We start from the raw sequence: 21,486 nt of genomic DNA, 5'->3' as shown, positions 1-21,486 counted from the left end.
TTTGCTTTCCTACACAGAGTTAAGTAGACAGTAAGGACTAGAATGAACATAAACAAAAGAAAATTGCACCATTTATAAACTGACTGGCTGCAGTTGAAAGCTCTCATCCTATTATGTATGTGGATGGACGCATGGAACATTTATTGCTTTCCTACATCGAAATTTACTTTTCCGAGTCATTATGGTCTTTAGGGAAAATTGTGTCAGATAATATCAGGAATCAGACTGAATTGCATGTGCATTGTAAAAAGAGGGTATTCAAAATTAAGTAGTAGTAGTAGTAATAGTAGTAGTACTTTTCACCCTTATAGAAGATCAAAATATTTTGTTTTAAATATTTAGAGAGGCATTGATGCAGGGATTTTAAATTTAACCACCCAAGGCCATATTGTGCTTGTAAAGTGCAATGTGACTCATTCGGGGATTCTGTTCATTACATTCAACCATCAGTCCAGAGATGATAAGCACCGTAGAAACATTTTAATGAATACAGCTACAGAGGCAAGCAAATTGAGAAAGCAATGAAGTTTGGATGTGCTTTTGGAGTCTTGGTGGATTTAGCTGCTGGGAGTAAAAGCCCGTTGCCTGAGGACATCACTCCAAATTACAGTAATCAATCTTTTCTCCTTATTTGACCTTCTCTGTTCAGAAACAGCCAGGTATGCAGGGCTGGTCTGACAGCACCAGTGTGTGCTGAAATCACCATCATTATTCCAGAGGGGCTTTCAAGGCAAATTAGCAGGGTGGATACCGGGAAGTGTTACCAAGCATTTGGTGTGTCTCCAAAGGCTCGATGGTGGATTTGACCCTCATCCATGTGTTTGCCCAACATCAGATGCGATAGGGCATGTTGAAGGCAGTTTGGCTGTATATCAACTACTGAATAGTAATCATTCTTAAAATATAATCAATAATTCATATATGACAACTTTATACTGTATGTAAAATGTATTGTTTGTCTTAGTGATGGCATTATCATAAGCTATGCATCCGTTAGAACGCAGACAGATATTTAGCTTTAAACGTTGCCAACTGCATTTCAGTCTGGAAAAGAAGTAACACATGATTTGAGCAACATGGTATTACACAATCATGTTCTTTCAAAATAATCAAAGTAAACCAAATATTTTAGTGAGGATAATTAGGTAATAGCACTAGTCAATGTTCATTCAAGAGCACACTTTAACCAATCACAACCAGTGACTCGAATAAAAAATTTATAAAAGTTTTGTTTTGCATGATCATCAGTTTTTTTCTTCACCGGCAATAACAGAAGACAATTAGGAGCTAGTGAAAAATGAAGAGGAACTGTGGCCCTACTGAGCAGCCAGCCTCTAACTGTACCGTCTGCCGTGGTTATGATGTCTGTAGCCTAAATGATGTACTTATTACATTTACTCCTGGTACCAGCAGTCCTTGACATCCTATGGCTGGCCGGAAAATGAAGAATTTGCCACTGAAGTCCTGAAAATGTATGCAGTTCGCAACATTCATCACGGTAATCACACTCTGCTTCCAGGGGCTATGCCTGTGATTCATTTGTTGAACTGAAGCCATTTCTGTTTCTTTCTTTCTATGAAGAATTAAAGACTGGCTCACCATGAACATGGTTACATGAGGTTGACCACAATGTATTGAAATGCAAGCTAGGCAAAACCATTATATCCACAGCCAGTGTTTAAAAATAAATAATAAAATATATAATAATACATTAAATAATAATTATTGCGTATACACATTGTTATTATGCAGAATTGTGTGACATATTTTGATAAGTCTAACGTATTACGATCTTTAACTTGTGCCAAACTCAAATTTCAACCTTACCTCTCAAAAACAAAACAAATGTTACATTTCTCCCAAGTCAGTTTCATGCGATTAATTTCAGCCATTTACAGTAACAGATACTGTTCTATAAAGTCAGCAACAAAACACATTGCAGCAAGAATAAATATGGCCCAACATACAATGAAGTTCCAAAAAAATGCTTGATAACCTTAACATAATCAAACCTCTTCTTTAGGTGGATGTATAAACATCCAGCATGAGAACATGATCACATATTCCTGTTTATGATATCAATGTGTGAATAACAGGATTATATAATGCTCCCCATCCTATCATGAATAATATACCATGAACTTTCTCATTTCAGACTCAGCATCCCAAAAAAAAGATCATTATTTTATATGTAACATCCAGTATAGTTAAGCAATAAATAAAAATGCCCATAGTCAGAAGTAAATGTTTAAAATATACACTAAGGCCATATGAATAATCATGATAGAGTAAAAAATATTTGAAGAAGATAGTAGGAAGAGCCCAATATTCCCATCTCAGAGCCTTATGATTGATTAATTCGCACACAGGGGGTTTGCAGTAAAGATTTATACTGTAAGTATTGCCTTTCTGCCATTATTTATCTTCTCATTCAGTGACACCAGATATGTGGTACTAGATAACAAAGGTCTTGTGTTCCAGTTGTTACTGCAATAAACATCCAGAGGCAGCTTAATTCCCTGTTCATTTCAAAAGTCATGCATAGCTGTTGGCCCTAATCTTGACATCAGCTAACTTCCAATGCGCTCTGTGTCAAAAACCATGAACCGCGTGTTTTCCATCGGCTTCTGTGAAACGAGAGTATTAGGACCTGTGTGACACTAATCATAGAAAATGCGTGGATGTCAACGGCTTCTTTTCTCTTATTTCATTTTTTCTATGATGTTTTCTTGTGTGGCAGTGAGCACCAAGCCTTCGCTTCCATTAGGACTCATTAGAAGACTGCGTTTGAATGGAAAAACCCCAGAGAGCCCATATATTTTAGTGGGAGACACTTAGACGCTTGTATCTGTCAGCACGGCTGTCAGCCTGGCAGTTCTGCCTTCGTCTCCATTCAGCTGCTCCATAAATTTCCAGGCACAAATTAACCCATAGTTTGATTTCCCTCAAACTGATGAATGACTGGTTTCAAGGAGGGAAAAAAACAGAATTATTCATTTTTCATGCGGCTGCATAGACTTTTGAAACTGCTTCAGTTGTTGTTGTTTTGGAAAAATAAATCGCTACCCCAGTCTGCTTTAAATCAACCGACTGTGAGCAGATTGCTGTAATCATGTTCAGCTTTGCGCAAACTGAGCCTGCCCTCTCGATGTTGTGTGTCATGAAAATTTTTATGGATTTTGTCACCTGTGAGGATAAACCATTTTTTTGTTTGTTTTAACCTAATTCTAACCCGGATTTCTGCCATTTTCTCTCAGTTTGGAAGGGATAACTAGTCGCATGCCTCTCTTATTGCTGCGGTGTCCTCTGCCAATTTGTGAGATTGCCGACGGGCACGTGTCGCCAAGCGCTGCTCCTTTTCAACCCTCCCTTCCCAGGTTGGTGCTACAGCGTACCATGTGCCGCCTTCTGGGCATGCCAGCCACAGTTGGCACGGGCATAGAAAGCATTTCATAACAGGGATCTTTTCAGTTTTCAGGTTCAGGCTCAATGCAGTGCTAGATGCTCTTTTTATTTAGAAGAACAAAGAGCCTACATGGGCTGAATGGTCTGCTCTTGTGAATACCTGCCGTATCTGTGAGTGCATGCGCCCTGTGTATTTGGGAAATGGGTGTAAATAGAGCAGATGCCTCTCCTTCAGTCTGAAGGGGAGGCAGGGAAATTGGGCTTTCCAGAGAGATGCCAGTTTCCATGTGCGGTGTGCTACTGTAAACTTGAGAAATGTGTTCAGTCTGAATGTCTGTAAATTATTATGCCACGTACAATTAGAATTTGCAAGACATGGACACTCACATTGGACTGGGGTGACTTTCAGGCAAGTAAATAATGGCATGTAATACAGTTATAATTTTAGAATCATATTAGAATAATATTCTTATCAGGGCTATTGGTCAGTAGAGTCGAAACAAAAAAAAAAATTACTTTTGACACAGGTTTCTAAACTAATATAATTTATTCTTTTTTTGAATCCAAGTACAATCTTAAATCTTTGCTTTGAGTCAGGACTGTACTGTACCTGCACATTAAATATTACCGCAATGCAATTCGTCCTTAATACTGAAGAACAACATCAAGCAAGTAACCTTTACATTTCTTTACTGATCTCCTCCCAGGGTGGTAATTCATCCTTTTTAATATAGAAGACAGAGCTGAGATCACACCACTCCTGCTTCAATCATATAACCTCTCTTTCTGTGCTTGAAGGAAATTTTAACATTAAATACATCTGTTTTCTACATTTTATTTTACATAAGAGATGCTGGCTCTGATTGATGCGGCTATTGTGTTAACACGTACTACGCTACTGTGCGGTATATGAACATACAGAGACCATGAACCAGAGCTCAGAGAGCCTTAGTAACTGGCGACCATCGATGTCAGACACATTTCATTTTCAATTTCCATTTACATAATTGAAAGCAAGCTCCTATAGTGTCAGATCATACTCATTTTAAGTTTAATTGGCATGAGTGTCAGTCACATCAAAATCCTACACGGACTGAATAGCTGAGCGGCTATGTCTTGCAGCCCTGATTGGATGGGACAGTGACTCGCTATATTGCTCTTGTTAATGCCTGCTTAAGCGTTAATGCATCCAGCTGTGCCCAAAGTACTCAGAGGCATGAAAAACACCACTGTGATATTTCATTCGCTATCATCAAGGGTATGATAAAGCAATGGATCTGAAGGTTTAATATTTACTATCTGCTATAGCGCAGTGACAGATTACATTGGCCTAGTGTTTGATTATGGTGCCACACATGAAGATCTCTTGGATTTGGATGTCAGCAGCGATTTCCGCTACATTGTTTGCCAATCACTGGAGCCATTAGCAAGGACCTCCCATCACTAAATCAAGCACGAGCATGTTAATCGCGTGTAATATTTCCACTGCCCAGCCGTAATGCTTCCTGAATTATTATCACACATCCACTAAAGACATTGGCTATAAAGCAGTTTGCAGGGATGAATTTTTTTTTAAACGGATGCTTTATTCATAATTGATGTCGTGCCCAGCCTTGATCAACGCATTTCCATTAAAACCATATTATTTCATTTATTAATTTGGCAACTGGAGGGATCTTGGAAAGGGTGTTAAAGGGCTGTTGCCGTACTGTCAATGCATTAAAAATGCACTGGAAATGGGAACTGAAAACTGAAATGAAGTTTGGTATGGAAGACTGTAAGTTTTGCATACTTTAAGAGGCCTATCAGCAAATTAGGATTTAAAAATTTTAGTGAATTCTCTAAATTCTTTGGTGGGCTGCATCTTCCATAACCTATTTTTGGATAAAATCTTCTTATGTGTATCTAATTTAAAAAACCAAAGCCAAAGCCCTCCGTCAACTAAAGTCACATTCCAGACATATTTTTTCAGCTTCTGGCTCAAAGACAAGACACTGATGGTTTCCATGTTTGTTTTTATTGTTTTCTTCCATACATTGTTTATCATCCTCTGATTGCATTTTTTTCAAGTACAATCCAGTCCCCCATCCAACGATCCAATCCCTATAGATATGCACTGCATATGTTTCCAGATTTGATTTAATAAAGATAGAAATATTGACTGTGCGTATCTTCTTCATACCAGTTTTCACAGCTTGCAATGCATTTAAATGCATGGATTTTTCTGTGATATAAATTTAACCAGGAATGATCTTGTTATGTTCAATTTAACTTGAATCTAACCCTGATCTATGCTGACAAGTTCGGACAATGCAGTCAAACCTTTCAGATAGGTAGAACTTGTATGGCATCATTTTTTAACATCTACTTTACAAATTACACAAGTGTCCCTAGTTCAGGTTACTTGTATCTGGTGAAGGAGTCCACATTTCAATCTGCTCTCTCTCTCTCTCTCTCTCTCTCTCTCCATCTGTGTTTTGCACTTACTTTCTTCTACTCTCTCATTCTTGACAGGCTTCCAAACAACATGCCAAAGGACTCTGTGCAGGCACAGTAAAATCCCAAAGCCACAAATAAATCTAAATTTGTCTGGGGCTGCGATTCAGTGGAGCAGAAAAAAATCATAAAAATACCTGTCAGTTCATGAAACCAAGGTAACCAAGGACATTGTTGCTCCCAATGGCTTCCTGCTTCCAGAAGAATTGTAAAGCTGCACATGTTTAGTCAACAGTTAGAGCCAAATTCATGATTTTATGGTAGTTTATGTCTTGTTGTCTAATGAGAGTTTGATAGTTTGATTAAACTTTATCTTACCAAGAGGTCCCTGAGTCTCACTCTGGATCGGTTTGCACCAGCGCCCTATAGATTATATGAGATTGGCTCGAAAGACTTTGCAAGTTACCTGCCTGATCCTCCCACTGTCAGTGAATTGCATCAGGAGTGGAAATTGGACTATAAATCGCGTGTTCTTTATTTATTATCACAGCAGAGAAAAAAACACAGCCTTTTCTGCACCAAATTTTATTTCCCTAATTATTTATACCAATGTGCATTTATGTGATGTCGCTTTCATGTATTTTGCAGAAACGGAGTTGATGACAGGAGTATTCAGCCATTTTAATCCTGACGCTGTTTGACATGTCGATGAGGGGATTTAGCATTCTGTGTGGCAGATCAAGCCCTTTTGGTTTTCTTGGCGTAATTGACTCTGAGAATCACCCAAATGTTGCTGCAATGGATAAAATGTCTGGGGAGGAAAATAATGTTGATCAGGGCTGTCAGCAAACGCGTTCTGCTCTATTCCCAACATGCCACTGTTGGTCCAAAATTTCAGAGCCGGCATTCCCACAAAGCAAGGCTCTTGTAAAGTCATCTCAATCCTTGCCCTCTAATTTCTACAATTCCCCTTCTATCAGGTCATTTATTTATTCTTTATTTTCTTGTGAGGAAGTTGGCCAGAACAGGGTGTGCTTATGAATCCTAGTCTGCAGTGTGCCAAATATGCAACCCTGAAACAGAAATTGAGAGAAACTTGTATACACTCAGTTATTGATTCTGGACACATTTCCCTCAACATTCCAATGAAACTTTAGTTCACGGGCCTACACTCCTACTTTAATGTGTTTATTGTAGTGCAAGTGATTTGCCACTAACACACAGAACTCCTTGCTATTCAGTCTCACAATTCATGGTTTCAAGGATTCTTGCCGCACCACCCTTTTCCTGCCTTAAAAGATAGTACAAAAGAGGGTTGTTTTAATGCTTTAACTGTGACCTCATTCATTTTTCTAGTCATAATCCAGTCAAGAGCTTCTGATTCAACTTTTTGACTCTGCTCATCAATTTTTCATTTTGATACAGCACTCTTTTCTACACCTTAGACTGTACTTCAGAACTGTCACAACTCTGTCCAGAAAACTGGACTGTAGGGAAGGAAGGTTGTAGTGGGCACTTATTCATGAAGAATTATATAGCAGATCTGGGCTCTTGCAGTTAGAAGACCTACCCCTATAGAGCCATACAACACCAGGTTTACCTGTTTTTTTTTTCCTTTCTTTGCTCTGTATTCCTATTGTGTAGCCTGCAATTTAGTTGAAATAACTATGTACAGTGAGCTCCATAACATTTGAGATGAAGATGAGTACAGCAGCATCTTATCTGTTTAAGTTCAAGCAAATACCTCCAAACTCACTGGATGGCGCTTCATCCTGCAGCATGACAAAGAGCCAAAACACACTGCTAAATCAACAAAGAAGCCAAAAACCGGAAAATTCTTGACTGTTCTTGAAAGTTCACTCGATCTGAATCCAATTGAACATGCGTTATATATGCTGAAGAGAAAATGTAAGGCAACTGACCTCCGAAACAAGGAAGAGCCAAAGATGGCTGCAGTACAGGACTGGCAAAGCATCACCAGAGACGACGGTCAGCACCTGGTGATGTCTATGGGTCGCAGACTTCAAGCAGCCATTTCCTGCAAAGAATATGCGACAAAGTTCAAAAAATGACTACTTTCATTTATATAACAATAATATATCTCATGGTGCCCTGAAATGGGGGGCTATGTATAAAAAAGTGCTGTAATTTCTACATTATGAAACTAAAATGTGTAACAATACCCTTGAATAGATGTTCAGAATGCACACATTAACCACATGTGTGTTGTTTTATTACAAATCTAACATTGTGGAGTGCAGAGCAAAATCAAGACAAGCATGTCTTTGTTCCAAACATTATGGACCTCACCGCATGTATCTAACTGCTTTAGATGAAACAGTACATGCTGAATACCAAACTCAACAGGTGGGCTGCTGAGGATTCCGATTCTGCTGTGTCATGAAGATCTGAGCAACAGGCCCAATATATTGGATATAGTCGCCACCATCAATCCTATTAAACTGATGTTGAGTTGAAAAACAAGGTACTATATTTAACTTGCATGCTATGTGAAAACCAGTTTGGAAGAGTAGACGAGTTTGTAAAATGAAAACTGTCAAAATCCCCCCTGAGAAAGCGAAATAGAATGGTATAAATTCATTAAAATATAATAAAATAATCAGAGTATTTATTCACATACCCCTTAAAGCTGAGACGTGCAGTTTATAGAACTCACTGCCCATTAATTGCTATTTTACATGGTATGTTGTGCCCTGTTGTGTTGCACTGTGTTGTGTGTTATCTGGGTTTTTAAATGTTTCTACAGTTCATACCTAGTCTTATAAGTAAAAATGCAGGGCCTTTTTTCCCTCATTTGAACCGTTCTCTCCAAAAGCATTGAATATAATGCGCAACTCTTCCCTCCGTTCATTATTCCAGCTTTAGGCAATCCGTTTTAATGAGAGATCGCTCTTTGTAAAAAAATAAATAAATAACTCTGCCAGTAATGCTTTTTTCACATGTTGGGTTCTCCCGGTTTAAGGTTTATCGCCACAGAGGAGGCGGGCTCTGGGGTCGAACGCGGCTTCCCTGTAGCGCTGAATTAATTTTTCCAAAGACTCTTCTTCGTTGACCCGTGGGACGGCGCATAGATCTACGGGCCCAGGAAGGTTTTGTTGAATACCTTTATCGAGCAGGCCTACACTCGCGGTGCTGCATGAGAGACGGTATACACTTTGCAGCCCATCTGTACACATGAAGCATTTTCTTTTTTTTTGCTCTCTGACTGCCTTTATAATTCAATGAATTAATTATTTATGTAGCAGGTGTAGCATGCGGATAGTGTGCGGGGAGTGCAAAGGCTTTAAAAAGTGAAAACCGCTACCAACTTCCCACTGTCTTAAATCTACTGCGCCCTGTTTAAAGCAACCCAAATGTTAAATCATCATTTGCCTTAAGTGCCTTCAATTAATTGTACTCAATGATCAACTGGATCGTCTGCAGGCAGTGGATGAAATATTGATAAATAATGTCCGATCAGTGGACACGTGCCACTAAGCATTCATCATTGTCAACATCAGTCTTAAAAAATATAGGGCTGTGGAGCAATAACACCTTGGGGCATGAACTGTACGCGAGGAAGTGGTTAGGGAATGAAACACATGACCAAAAGGTTTGAATCCTGAGTCGGTCATTTATGTGGTACTCCATCTACACTGTTGAAGCAGATGTCCTGTTGAGTGGATAGATAATCAGATGCTTGAATATTCAACTTATTATCTAATATTTCAGAGAGCCACTTCCACCCTGTGCATATTAATGTCTGCCATTCTCATAGTTTCTGCAAAAGGACAGCGGGATTTCTTCTGTAACTCAATGCAGTTTAATTGCAATTGCGCAGTTCAATTACTTGTTCCTGTTTCAGTGAAGCCTCATTCTGATCAATGCCCTCACCTGCTCCCCAACCCTTTTCAAGTGTTTCCTCAGCCATTTCCATGACAGTACTATGGTCAACCCCAGGGACATCTCCCTGTTCTCCTGGTGCTGGTTCCAAGTGCTCTGGTGAAATTGCATTGAAGAACGTTCTGTAGGCCGCAAGGATTTATTTCAGGACTAAGCTCCATAGCTCTTCCTCTGGGTTTATCCATAAAGGAATTACCTTACTTGCTATCTGCAGTAGAAAGGGAACATCATTTTGATAAGGCAAAAATATGGGCTTTCCCCTCCTTGGTAGGCACAATGCATCAAACGGTTTGAGGTTGTCGGTGAGGAATGTGTTAAACTACCCGGGAAGCTTAATCCCTTGTTCTGTCATACTTTCTACCCTACACAGAGCAATGGCCCGGTCAGGTTGTGCCTGAATTAAATGCTGATTTATGTCATCCAGATAAAAATAAAATGCCCACCCACCCCCACCTTTCAATGGTTTCGATCGATTATTGTCTCTTATTGTCTAAGCAAGCTGCACTAAAGACGGACAGGGATGTGCCCATAAATCTGGCATCGCCTCTTAAACGGCAGCTTTATTAAGAGTGGAGCACATAAAAGCTCGTATTAAGTTGTGGCTGCACCGCTTCCTGCGGTTTTGGAGGCTGCTCTTTCGTTAATAGATGTGGGGTTTCAAAGCGAACGTGCTGGGGGCCGATGACGTAAGGCTTTTTCCCAGAGACATACAGTAAACTCCTCTGTGTTTGATGGCTGTGTGCTGCAGACATGCACCCTCATAAGTGTCCAATGGCTACACGGTATATGTTATAGCTATATAAACTTGCATGATCTGATGTGTCACATATATACATTCAAGGGCTACATGTTTCGACTACATAAACTGAAATAATAAGTTACTGTATACAGGAATATACTGGATACACTATTAACTGAATGTGTTCCAACTCGGTACAAACATTCTGTATAGTGTGTTTCTTTTCCATGTAATAAATATGTTTAAGGGCCCTGAGTCCCTGTGTGTGTGTGTGTTTGTGTGGGTGTGTGTGTGTGTGTGTGTGTCTGCTGCTGCTGCTGTTGTAAATTCTTCTAGACAACACTGTGTCAAAACTGAAAATAACCTCATGGAAATGTTAACACCAACAATTGGTTGAACATGAATTATTCTAGTAGCACTTCAAATGAAAAAAAATCATCGTTACTCTGACACTTCTGGGTCACCTTTAGGACATGGATTTCTCAAGTTTTGCAGTGGGGGAGCTACAAAACATTCCAGTGACACAGAATTATGTTGTTAGTCAAACCTGCATTGTACCTAAGCCATGGTTTTCTCTATTGGAATTAAGGGATATTGTTACAACCAATGTTATCCTTGTTAAGCATTTACATTCAAAGAGCGCACTATGAGTACAGTCACCAGTAGTTTTTCACCTTCGTTTCAATCATCCCTCTGCCTGAGGTCAGTAAAGCTTCTTTGATCACTTAATAGATAATTATCACATTATACCTCCACAGTCATCCACATTCTTAAGTCAACTGCCATTTAACAATGATTGACAGAAAACTTCCCACACTGCTGTCACGTGCTGTTTTCATTGTGGCTATTAGTGTAGCAGTAGCACATTTGTAATCTTGTAGGGGTGTTGTAGTCAAGTGTGCGGACTTTCTTGGAGTAAAAAAAAAGAAAGAAAAAAAAACGTAGCTTCAAGAATTTGCATACTGGTTGAAAAAAAGAGTTTCTCTGCAACATCTTGTTTTTACAGATTGTTTACAGATGTATTGTTTTGACTGTGCTGTGCATATGCTGAGCTAGTGTTTACTATTCATCTGTTAGTAATTTAATTTTATTGCGCACATTCTGGTGTATTCTCTTCTCTCAAACCAATAGAACATTTCAACAAGGCTTTTGCCAAGTTCCACAGTTAACGTGAACTATGCCCCTAAGCCCTCGTCTCAGAAGAACCCTCTGAGCTGTGCCAGGACAGCAGTTTTTGGAAAGATATCCATCTCCAGGTCCTCAAATCTGGTATAGAAGTCGAGGTACACAGAATAGTACAAAGCAGAATACAATCTTGTTTTGCATGGCTCAGATGCAGGTTTTACCTTGCTGTGTAATTGCATTCCTCTGGTAGCATAACTTTCTGCTGTAACAATGCTTAAAACCTATTTTTAACAATTCAATTTCCACAGGTTTGTTTTTGGCATTAAGACTACTTTGCAGAAGGGATTGCACGTCCTCATTTTGAGTCATCCAAAGTTTCTTGTGGAATGTTTAAGCTCACCGGTAAAACTGTAGATGACCCATTGCTCAAAGTATTTTCATACCCTATTTACAGTCGATTCCCCCTTGTTGTTGATTTCCAAAAAAACAAGATCATAGTATCTTAAAAGATTGTGAATGTTGATCTATAGTGTATGGAACCCTTTTAGATACCCTAGGTGAAAAAATATATTTCAACGTGGAAATCTGTAATCTCTGTACCCTCGGTTTTAAAAATCCATGCCCACAGTTTTGTAATCTTTGCGCTCGGTTTTAAAAATCCATACTCTCAGTTGCCATTTGTCAGCTCGGTTTGGCACTCCCTACCCTCAGTTTTGCAATCCCTGCACGTCATTTGAGTGAGTTCACTCGGCTTCATTGCAGGAAAGTCAGACACGAAGCATCATAGCTACAATTCACACATGAGGACACGGGATATTATTAAAGCGATATGGTACAATAACCCGCGGTAGCCCCTAGCCATGCCAATATTCAATATTCTAATGAATATTGGCACGGCTAGGGGCTGATGTCAGGCATGACTCGAAGCGGAGATCCCCGGCAAACCACCAAGTCCTGGCTATATTCATGCTATATCAGGGGCTCGAGTGCCATACCACTTTTATAAAACAGTGTCTCTACATACACCTTTTAATAATTCACCAAAGAACGATGACTCGGCAATTTAAATAAATAATGCTATCATAGATTGCATGGTGTGTTATTCTGCTGAATTCATTAAGTTAAGTTTAGTCATTAGTTCATTCATTAAGCGCGATAATTTCTTGTTGGGCCCTAACTTTTAACTGACGACATACAAACTACATTAGCTATTTAATTGAATGCAGGCTAGCTCCTATTACAAAACAGTGTACAAAAGTGTATGGATTTGGTAAACCGAATGCATGGATTGCAAAATCTGAGTCTACAGATTGTAAAACGGAGTGCACAGATTTTTAAAGCAGAGAGTACGGATTGCAAAACCAAGAGTATGAATTTCCATGTTGAAATTTTTTTCACCTAGGGTGCCTAGGGGGGGTTCCGTAATTGTGTGTTGTATTTGTGGATGAATTGAAATCTGTACACAGTATATTGAATCCATCTGTGTGCAATGTACTTGTGTAAAAAGAAACTCTTGTATGTTTAATTTCCTTCCTCTTCAAGTGTTAGGAAAACAAATTGGTCTATAAGGGTTGCAATTAACCACTAATTGATGACCGCACTATGATACGGACTGCAATGTAAGTATATATCTCTGTGAATATAGAAATATAGACAAAAAAAACTGGTGACTATGACTACGAGGTATATGAGACTTCCTAATAATAAGATTGCAATCAGCAATCATTTTTGAAAGCGATAAATGGAACACTTGCATTTGTAGTAATAGTTTGCAAATTGTTAAATGACAATGACCATTGAGCCACTCGATTCCGGTTATGATTTTCCATACAGGGTTAAGCTGTCCCCTGTAGACTCCTGGCTTATTATATATCTCAGTGTGTGCCTTTATGTGTTGATTGGTTATTTTATGGTATGATATCTCACTACTTCAGCACAGACCATAACCCTCTAATGAAGCTGTTCGCACTTCAAACTTAACTTCAAATTTCACATTTGAAAAACAATATGTTCTTTAAAAAAATGTTCAGAGAGGTATTAGCCTACTTGAGCTTTAACAGTTCTAACAAATACACTTATATTCATAATAATTATTTATCAATATGTGTTTGTTTTGTATTTATATTGTGCTTGTCACATGCCAATGTTATCTTTGGATGTACCATTAACTACTTCAGGCTTTCATGAGGGCAAAACACCTCTTACATCCGTCACCGTCTGGAATAAAGCACCTTCCTGTGTATTTCATAATTGTCTACCAAGCAGCTGGGAACTTCATCAGTGTTCAAACTGTAAGGAGGTCGATGAGGATCCCCTGGTTCTGGTTATCGATCTTCCTACAAAGGCACGAGTCTTCGCTGGAAAGCGCCGGGCGGGATGGAGTGTCGATATAAATGGGAGCATTCTCTTCGGGTACATGCCCTCTGCATTTATAGCACGCCGTGACCTTTTACTCAGGCCCAAAACATTACAGGGCTTAAAGAGCCCTAAGCCTTTAGACAAATAACCCCAACAAACTGAGAGCGGATCTTAATAGGGCACTGAAAAGGAGTTTTGTTCCTCAAATGGCTTGTGTACCCCCAGAGCACAGTTCTGTTTTGTTCCTCTTGTAAATTTTGTTCTTTCAACGGAATAAAAAAGCCAGTGTTTTCGAAAAGAGAATAACAGAGCCGGGAAGAATGGACGGACTGTGTCACTGATTCACTGTCCCTCAGCACATGTGAACCGTGGCCTTCATAGCTTTGTAACAGCTCCCGGAACGACTTCCTGGAAACAATGCGCCCTTGGTTCTGCGGCACGACACTGGCTCGTTTTAAATTTAAAATGAGATTACAAGGGTTAATAGATGCACTTATTTTCGTTAAGCGCGTCATTTGATGAACTTTGCTTGGGAGACACTTTGAAACACGCACACCCTGCATGGGTCACTTATGATTTTGTCAATCCTGAAATCTTGTTTGCCGTCTGGTCCAGTCAACATTCAAAGATTTTACACAATAAGCTCGAAAGGATCCACATTACTTTTGTTGCCATTTAATACAGTGCTTGTCCTTAAAAGCCCATCATGCTGTGCCACTGTACTTAACTGATTTGAGAGTAAACAATCGAGAACATAATGACTATTCATCAAGTGTCTGTCCTTGGAACAGCTTTCCAGACTCGTATGAACAAACCCTACAGAGCTTCCACATCAAATGGGTTTTCGCTGCTCAAAAATAATTAGAAAATGTTATTCTATTATTGTCGAGGGTATCTTCCACACAGGGCCCCAGTTGCCATGTGACTTTCTGCTTGCTGCATTGGTCACCCAGTTTGGGTCTTGATGCCCCACATGGCAGTTAATACCCTATCCATCAGCATACATTGACCAAACAACACAGCCTCCCCACAATAGCTCGTGTCACATGATTCTAAAGTAAACACACTGTGAAAATTGTTGCATTTGTTTAGAGGTGATCTTTGGAATGGAAACCACCTTTGAAAGATTGTGGTTTGACTATATGAAATCAGTTATTCACACCCTTTTCAGTTTGTACATTATTTAACACTATGTCTGTACTAACATAAACATACTGTAGCAAGCCTTTACTTATTTCAGTTTAATTTGGAGTATCAGGCCTGTTTTTCCTATAGGGCTCATAAGTAGAGAGCTACACACAGCTACTGTATTCACTTTGAGAATCTTCTTTGAGTGAGCAGAGGGAATGCTAGGTCGTAATCCATTTTGAGAATTTTCATTCTCCACAATAAATAATCTATGCCTTCTGTCTCTCCCACAGACATAGATGACCTTGCCATGAGCCATGAAAGTATGAAAGTCTAGAGGTCTTACATATGAGAGTTTTTTCTATTTGCTTTGATACATCATAGCCAAAGTTAGTCAGTGAAGTCACTTGGCACTTGGCACATATCAACAGAAAATAAATGATGGTAGAGAAAACTAAGAACATTCTGTCAAGAGTAAAGGCTATAATTATATTTTATGTAGAACAAGCACATAAAAATATATATTTCCATCTACATGGAAAACAAAATAAAAGTTAAGTTGGCAGTAAAATATAAACAGTCCTCATCTATGTCTTTCAGTTTGCATAAAACTACTGTGGCATATACTTGGAATGGAATCAAATGTGATTAACTCCTGTATTGGGGGGGGGGGAGGGGGGGGAATCGCAAGGGGTCTGATCCTAACTTGAGGAATTTTATATGCAGTCCCAGCTATGCAAGTTTTGCATGCATCTGAGATAAGCACATCCTTTTCTGAGATATGCTATCACTTAACTGTGAAATGGATGGTCCATGCTGAGCAGCACTGAATAAAATTAAATGAGCTTGTCCCAAGCTAGGCCCGCAGATGTGAAAATGTGGATTTTCCCAGAGCCCCCATTTCATAGCCTTTTCTGTTATAAAAAGCTATTATTCAGTGCTACAAGGCAGGGGTTTCATTAATTATGAAACAGTTTTCATGTTTTGAATCAGTTCTGTTTAGTTCTATTCATAGTTCATTTAAATTTCAGATTTATGAGTTGTTGACCATCTGGGACACCATTTTAGTATTATTATTAGTCTGAGTTTTAGTGAAACCTTTCTAAGAAAGCACCCTGTTATGAAGTCCTAAGAAAAATCTGCTTTATCACTCATTTGCCCTAAAATTTCCTTGGGCATACACCTTTACACTTATTCTCTTGGGATTTTGCAATAAAGCAGTGAAAACTGTATTTCTATTGTCAGCTATGGCACTTATTACATCACAGAAGCCTATTTTGTTTTGAGTGCATAGCATCGTGTAATGCATTGTCATTACTCCCAGAGGTTTTCGAAAAGTTTTGATAATTTTGTTTAGTGTTTTATCCATTCTACTGTATATGGAAAATATAGCATGTACCTGACATGTACAAAACTTGCATACCAGCAGTTAGCTAGCTGCAAACAAATACTGTCTGTTTCCTGTTCAGATATGCACACACTGGCTTTTTGTTAATACCATTCAATTCTAAATATTCCTGAATACTACTAAATCGTTTAAGACCACATGATGCTTGGGATCTTGTGGCTGTCTCTTTCATTAAAAAAAAATTAAAAATCAATAAAAAAAATGTAAACAAAAAAAAAATTGACTGGCAGGATTTCAGTGCACCTTCACATTCTTGAAAAAGCAGTCATCATTTTATAGTAGTATCGACGGTGGCTTTGAACATTATAAGATACATTGCTTCGATAAGTAATATCTAATAAATAATAGATAATATGCTTTCCATTCACTTAAGCCCAGCAGTGTTATTCAGGGGTGTGTGGGGAGACCGCTACCACTGTTCCTCAGGTTCCGTTCACTTAAGAGCAACAGTGACAGGTTCAGTAGCTAGTGAGACTCGGTGTTATCTAAAGACCTGCAATTTCCTGTTGCGCACGATAATTGTGAGACGGATAGAATGTAATGTTACTTGAAGAGCGGGGGAAGGGCTTGACAGGCTCTGGTTACCCGCCCCTGTATCTGCTATCTGCTGTAAGCCATTCAGCGGGTGGGGGGCGGTGAGACTGCTACTACTATCCCTCAGTATTGTTGTCTTTGCCAGTAAAGAAGCAGACGCATTCTTATCCTAACCCTTTCAAGGCGCCGAGCCGCACTGTCACTCGCGCCTCTCGTGTCAAACCATCAAATCTGCAGGGCACCAACATTCCCTCCAGAGAAAACGTGATTGTTTCGGCAGAAAGACTCCATTCAATAGGTCACTCGGCCTAACCTCCACGGTCCTTTTCCTTTAACAGTTTTAAGCAAATGTTGTTTTGATACTCTCGAAGCATAACAGTTTTCTTCTTCTTCTTCTTTTTTTTTTGGCTGTGTCTGAAAGCAGCGAAAAACACTGCGGCAGAATGGATAATGTAACAGCTTAACATCGCGCCTCCAACTTCAGGACAAAGCGGCACGAAAGACAGATTTAAATAATGCCTCTGTCTATGCCTGCTTCTGAGCCACGACCGGCTTACACTCCGTATTCAGATTGTCTTGCTTCACTGTAAATAAATAAATAAATGAATATATTGGTAAATAAATAAATAAACGGACAGACAAAGCCTTCGATTCACCACACTCGCTAAGGCTTCCAGAGATGGGACTCGGTGCCCATTTATGGCCTGAGAGAAATGACGTAATGTCCTGCCAGGCAGTGCTTGATAAAAGCTGATCCCCCCCCCCCCCCACCTCCAACCACTCCCCCCTCCCGCTCGTTCACTATATCTCCCAGGCACAGACGCAGGTACAAAAGAATCACAAATTGTTTTTGGCTCCGACCCAAGAAAGCCAATCACCTTCTAACTACAATGATCTCATTCTTATTAACTCCATTTGTTCCATTCAAAATCCAATATCTGAACTGTCAGTAATAATGCAATCGCAGACAGAGGAGCAGGAAGCAAACGGCCGCGGGCTCACATATTAAATTCAAGCGTGGCATGAGATGTATATTTATGCAGTTGGCCACAGGATGACTCTGCACAGCTCTCTCTCGCGCGGAGGGCTCGCATTTAAATGAAAGACTCGGCCGCCGTGATCTACGGTCCGTTTCATCCGAGAACTAGCAGGACCGACGGACCACCTCTCGCTACCACACTGAGAAAGATCCCTGTTATCCCTTTTCAATCTCTCTCGGTGGAAAATGTGTTAACCTTTTTTTTTTTTTTCTTTTTGCTCTAATGAAGCACCTGAGCATAATGTGGTGTGAGTAGGGCCACCGGTTTGTCTCCATCGTGTGACCTGCAGGGACTTAAACATGTATTCCACTGGTTATCCTCCAGGGGTCCCCATCGGCACCTCGACGGCATGGCCAATTGCCTAATCGTACAATTGAGTTTCTAAGTGAGACATTTATTGAAACAATTAGTTGGTCTAATATGAGGAGAGTCAGGAAGGACCGTGAACATGGATGGAAGTTAAATGCTGTGAAAAGGGTGTCTGGAGAGCCGCAGAGTCTGTTGGCTTCCGTTGTTACTCAGCACTTGAGTAACACACAGCAACTGATCAGTTAAAGCAGTTGTTTACGCAGTTAATTCAGGTCACCTGGCTTCTTGAGTCTGAATCGGTCACTGATCTCAAGGAAAAACCAGAAACCAGCAGACTCTGTGGCTCTCCAGGACCGGGATTGAGTATCACTGCAGTTAAAAGGAAACTGCATCCATATAAAACAGGTTTTTGATTTTGGCCAGCACTAAGACACCTGATTCTACTTAAAGTCTTGATTGAAGACCACGTTGAGTTAATTAGTTCAATCATAAATTAATGACATCTTTTATTTTACTTTTTTTTTGCAAGCAAAATGTTATATAACTGCTCTCTTTTTAAATTTTGGCATTTCTTACATAGTATGTCCATGGTAGTTAGTAATCAAACTGAATTTAATTGCTGCTTGTAGACAGCTGTCAATCAACATCTGTGCTTAATTAGTGACAATTACTTTATGAGCTTAGATTACTGAGGTGGTGCAAAAGGGATGCTTGTTTAAGAAATGGCTTGACAAAGAGGCTACCTGTGACCTAGAGAAGGACGGAAGCACCATGTTAGAAAGCAAGGAGAGATGAACTAGTGGCCCTAGGTATGAGTACAAATGGTGCCCAGGGGCCTTAAATTTTACTACAGGATTAAGAAGAGCAGTATACTGTATAGCGGTGCAGGTGGAGTAGAGTGCAGTGAAATTATCAGTGAAAATAAGGAATACAAGTCCAGAAGGAATAAAATGTTCTCCGTCATTCTCTTTCCATAGACACCCCCCCCCCCCCCCCTTTACAGAAAACTGTCACCAAGACGCTTTACAGAGTAGCTGAAAAGAGCAAAAACAGCAAGAGTAGAAGTGGAGCAAGAACCGGGCAAAATCTGAGCAAGAACAAGGCCTGAAGCCCCAAATAGCAAGTAGGGTCATGAGTTTAGCTACTACATTGTGTAGCCTGTAAGTAACTTGATATTTGACATTTTTTACATGGCTCTATAGCCCCTCTTGTTGAAAACATACCAGTGTAATTGGCTGTGATAAAGCAGTGATTAATTGGATTAAGACAAACCAGTCATAATGGGTCTGGTGCAGTTCAACAAATGATCATGTTGACTGAATGAATTATACTAAAGAATAATGACAATAGAAATAGATCTGCATCTAAACGATTTACCATGAACAAATAATTGCAGTGTCCTTCTTGTGTACTGGTAGCAACGCATTACAAGTTAGTTCACACAGACAGCAAGTTTTCACAATGCAATACAAATCAATGGCAAGTAGTTAGGTCAATAAAATGTATATTTAAATGCAGGACACAAATATAATGCACTGTATTTTCTGCGATGCATGTTCCATAAAGAGACACTTCAAAATCCATTATTCATGTTATTTGGCATTTTTCAACAGAAAGATTCCTAAATTCCTAAAGGCCTAGATTTTACTCATTCCATAGTCAGATCATATACAAACAGACAAACAGCATAGTATTACAGTATGTTCATAGAGCCTGCCCTACTCCTCCCCTCCTATTTCAAAATCTAATATATATGGTCACCCTTGTGAATATGAACATTATTGATGCATTTCTGTAAATACTGCTGCATAAACTAAATACATGACAGTAACCATGGCCACAACTCATGAAAGACATGAAATTGTGCATAATCAATCATAATTAAAATGACAAATCGAGATGATTCAGGTAGGGCGGTTTTTAATTATTTCTCAACAGGTGGCCTCATATGAAGGCTACATCTATATTTTGGTATTGCAGGACTGCATTACCACCTATACAAATCAGTTGCCAAATGCCCAGGGCCCTAGTTACAGTATAACACACTGCAGAATGAGTGTAATCTAATGTAGTATGAACAATCTTACTGTAAGACACTTGTTAGGACTAAAGTGATCTTCCTTTCAACATTTCATCCAGCTGTATCAAATTGAATCCAAGGTGGGTTTTGTCATGTACATTTTTTAAAAGCTGTTAAGCCCTTGTTATAATGTTATATGACATTCAGATGCATAATGCATTATCTACTTACAGATTATGTGCATGGTTATTATCAAGCATGAGCTAATTGAGTTCATCAAGTCATTATTATTATGCCATATGCAATAATAATATGTTTCAATCTGAATAATTTGAATTTGTGATGCATAGACTCATAATGGATTCCAGGCAGGTATTTCACTGAACGTGAAACACAGCTGTGTATAGCTTGCCCTTAAATTACCTTTCTCTTGGAAAATTCCATTTATCAGGACTACCCTGAGATTGAAAAAAGTAGCAAGCTAGCTCAGGTGTTTTGGTCGGGTCAGGTGTACCACAGCTCAGAACACAAGCTGATTCATTTGCACAGTGTGCCTGTTGTGTAATTTGCCCCCATGTGTTCATTGGCTAATCACTTCACGCTTAGTCCTGGAATATCCGTTCGGCACAGAGATAAGGACGTTGCTTCACTTCAGGGGGAAGCAGGGTTTCGTAGCTCTAACAGTCCTGGATTCAACTTTTGTCCATAACTCTGACCTACAGTCAGATACAGGTGCCTTGTTTTAATGCAAAACCAGTTTGGGAGAACTTGCAATACTGGTTTTGTGAAGAAAAATATGCCTTTTATGTCAAAGTTAAGAACAAATGTTGAATCTAGGCCAAAATATGGCTGTCGCCCTACTGAGGGTAGTATCAGCATCCCCGGGTACACTGCTTATCTGCAGGTTCTCTTTATTGTACACTGGAAAGGTGGACCACAACAAAGCGGCGAAGCTTCGGCCTTGAATCCCTTTCCTCCGCAGCAGAAACGCCGCACGGCTCGCTGCAAAACTCTGTCCATTCCCCCAGAAAGAGCCTCGTGCTATAATCCATAAATCAGCGCACATCACAAATACACAGTC

The 21,486-nt window shown here is 39.5% G+C and overlaps 1 long non-coding RNA gene across 2 annotated transcripts in view; it reads right to left on the bottom strand.

The window, feature by feature from the left end:
• Nucleotides 1-5,419: 5,419 nt before the first annotated feature.
• LOC135261479 (uncharacterized) overlaps nucleotides 5,420-21,486 on the bottom strand; it is a 40,179-nt gene continuing 24,112 nt past the window's right edge. Inside the window, exons 3-4 of one of the 2 annotated variants that reach the window (XR_010331957.1) lie at nucleotides 7,764-7,879; nucleotides 5,420-6,914 (exon numbers count right to left, since the gene is read on the bottom strand). This is a non-coding gene — a long non-coding RNA (uncharacterized LOC135261479). The remainder of the gene's footprint in view (nucleotides 6,915-7,763; nucleotides 7,880-21,486) is intronic. The other variant, XR_010331956.1, reaches the window with a different exon arrangement.

The sequence above is a fragment of the Anguilla rostrata genome, chromosome 8, assembly GCF_018555375.3.
Source record: "Anguilla rostrata isolate EN2019 chromosome 8, ASM1855537v3, whole genome shotgun sequence".
Lineage (NCBI taxonomy): Eukaryota > Metazoa > Chordata > Actinopteri > Anguilliformes > Anguillidae > Anguilla > Anguilla rostrata.
Note: the sequence above shows the minus strand (reverse complement) of the source record. Positions and strands in the feature narration are given on the sequence as shown.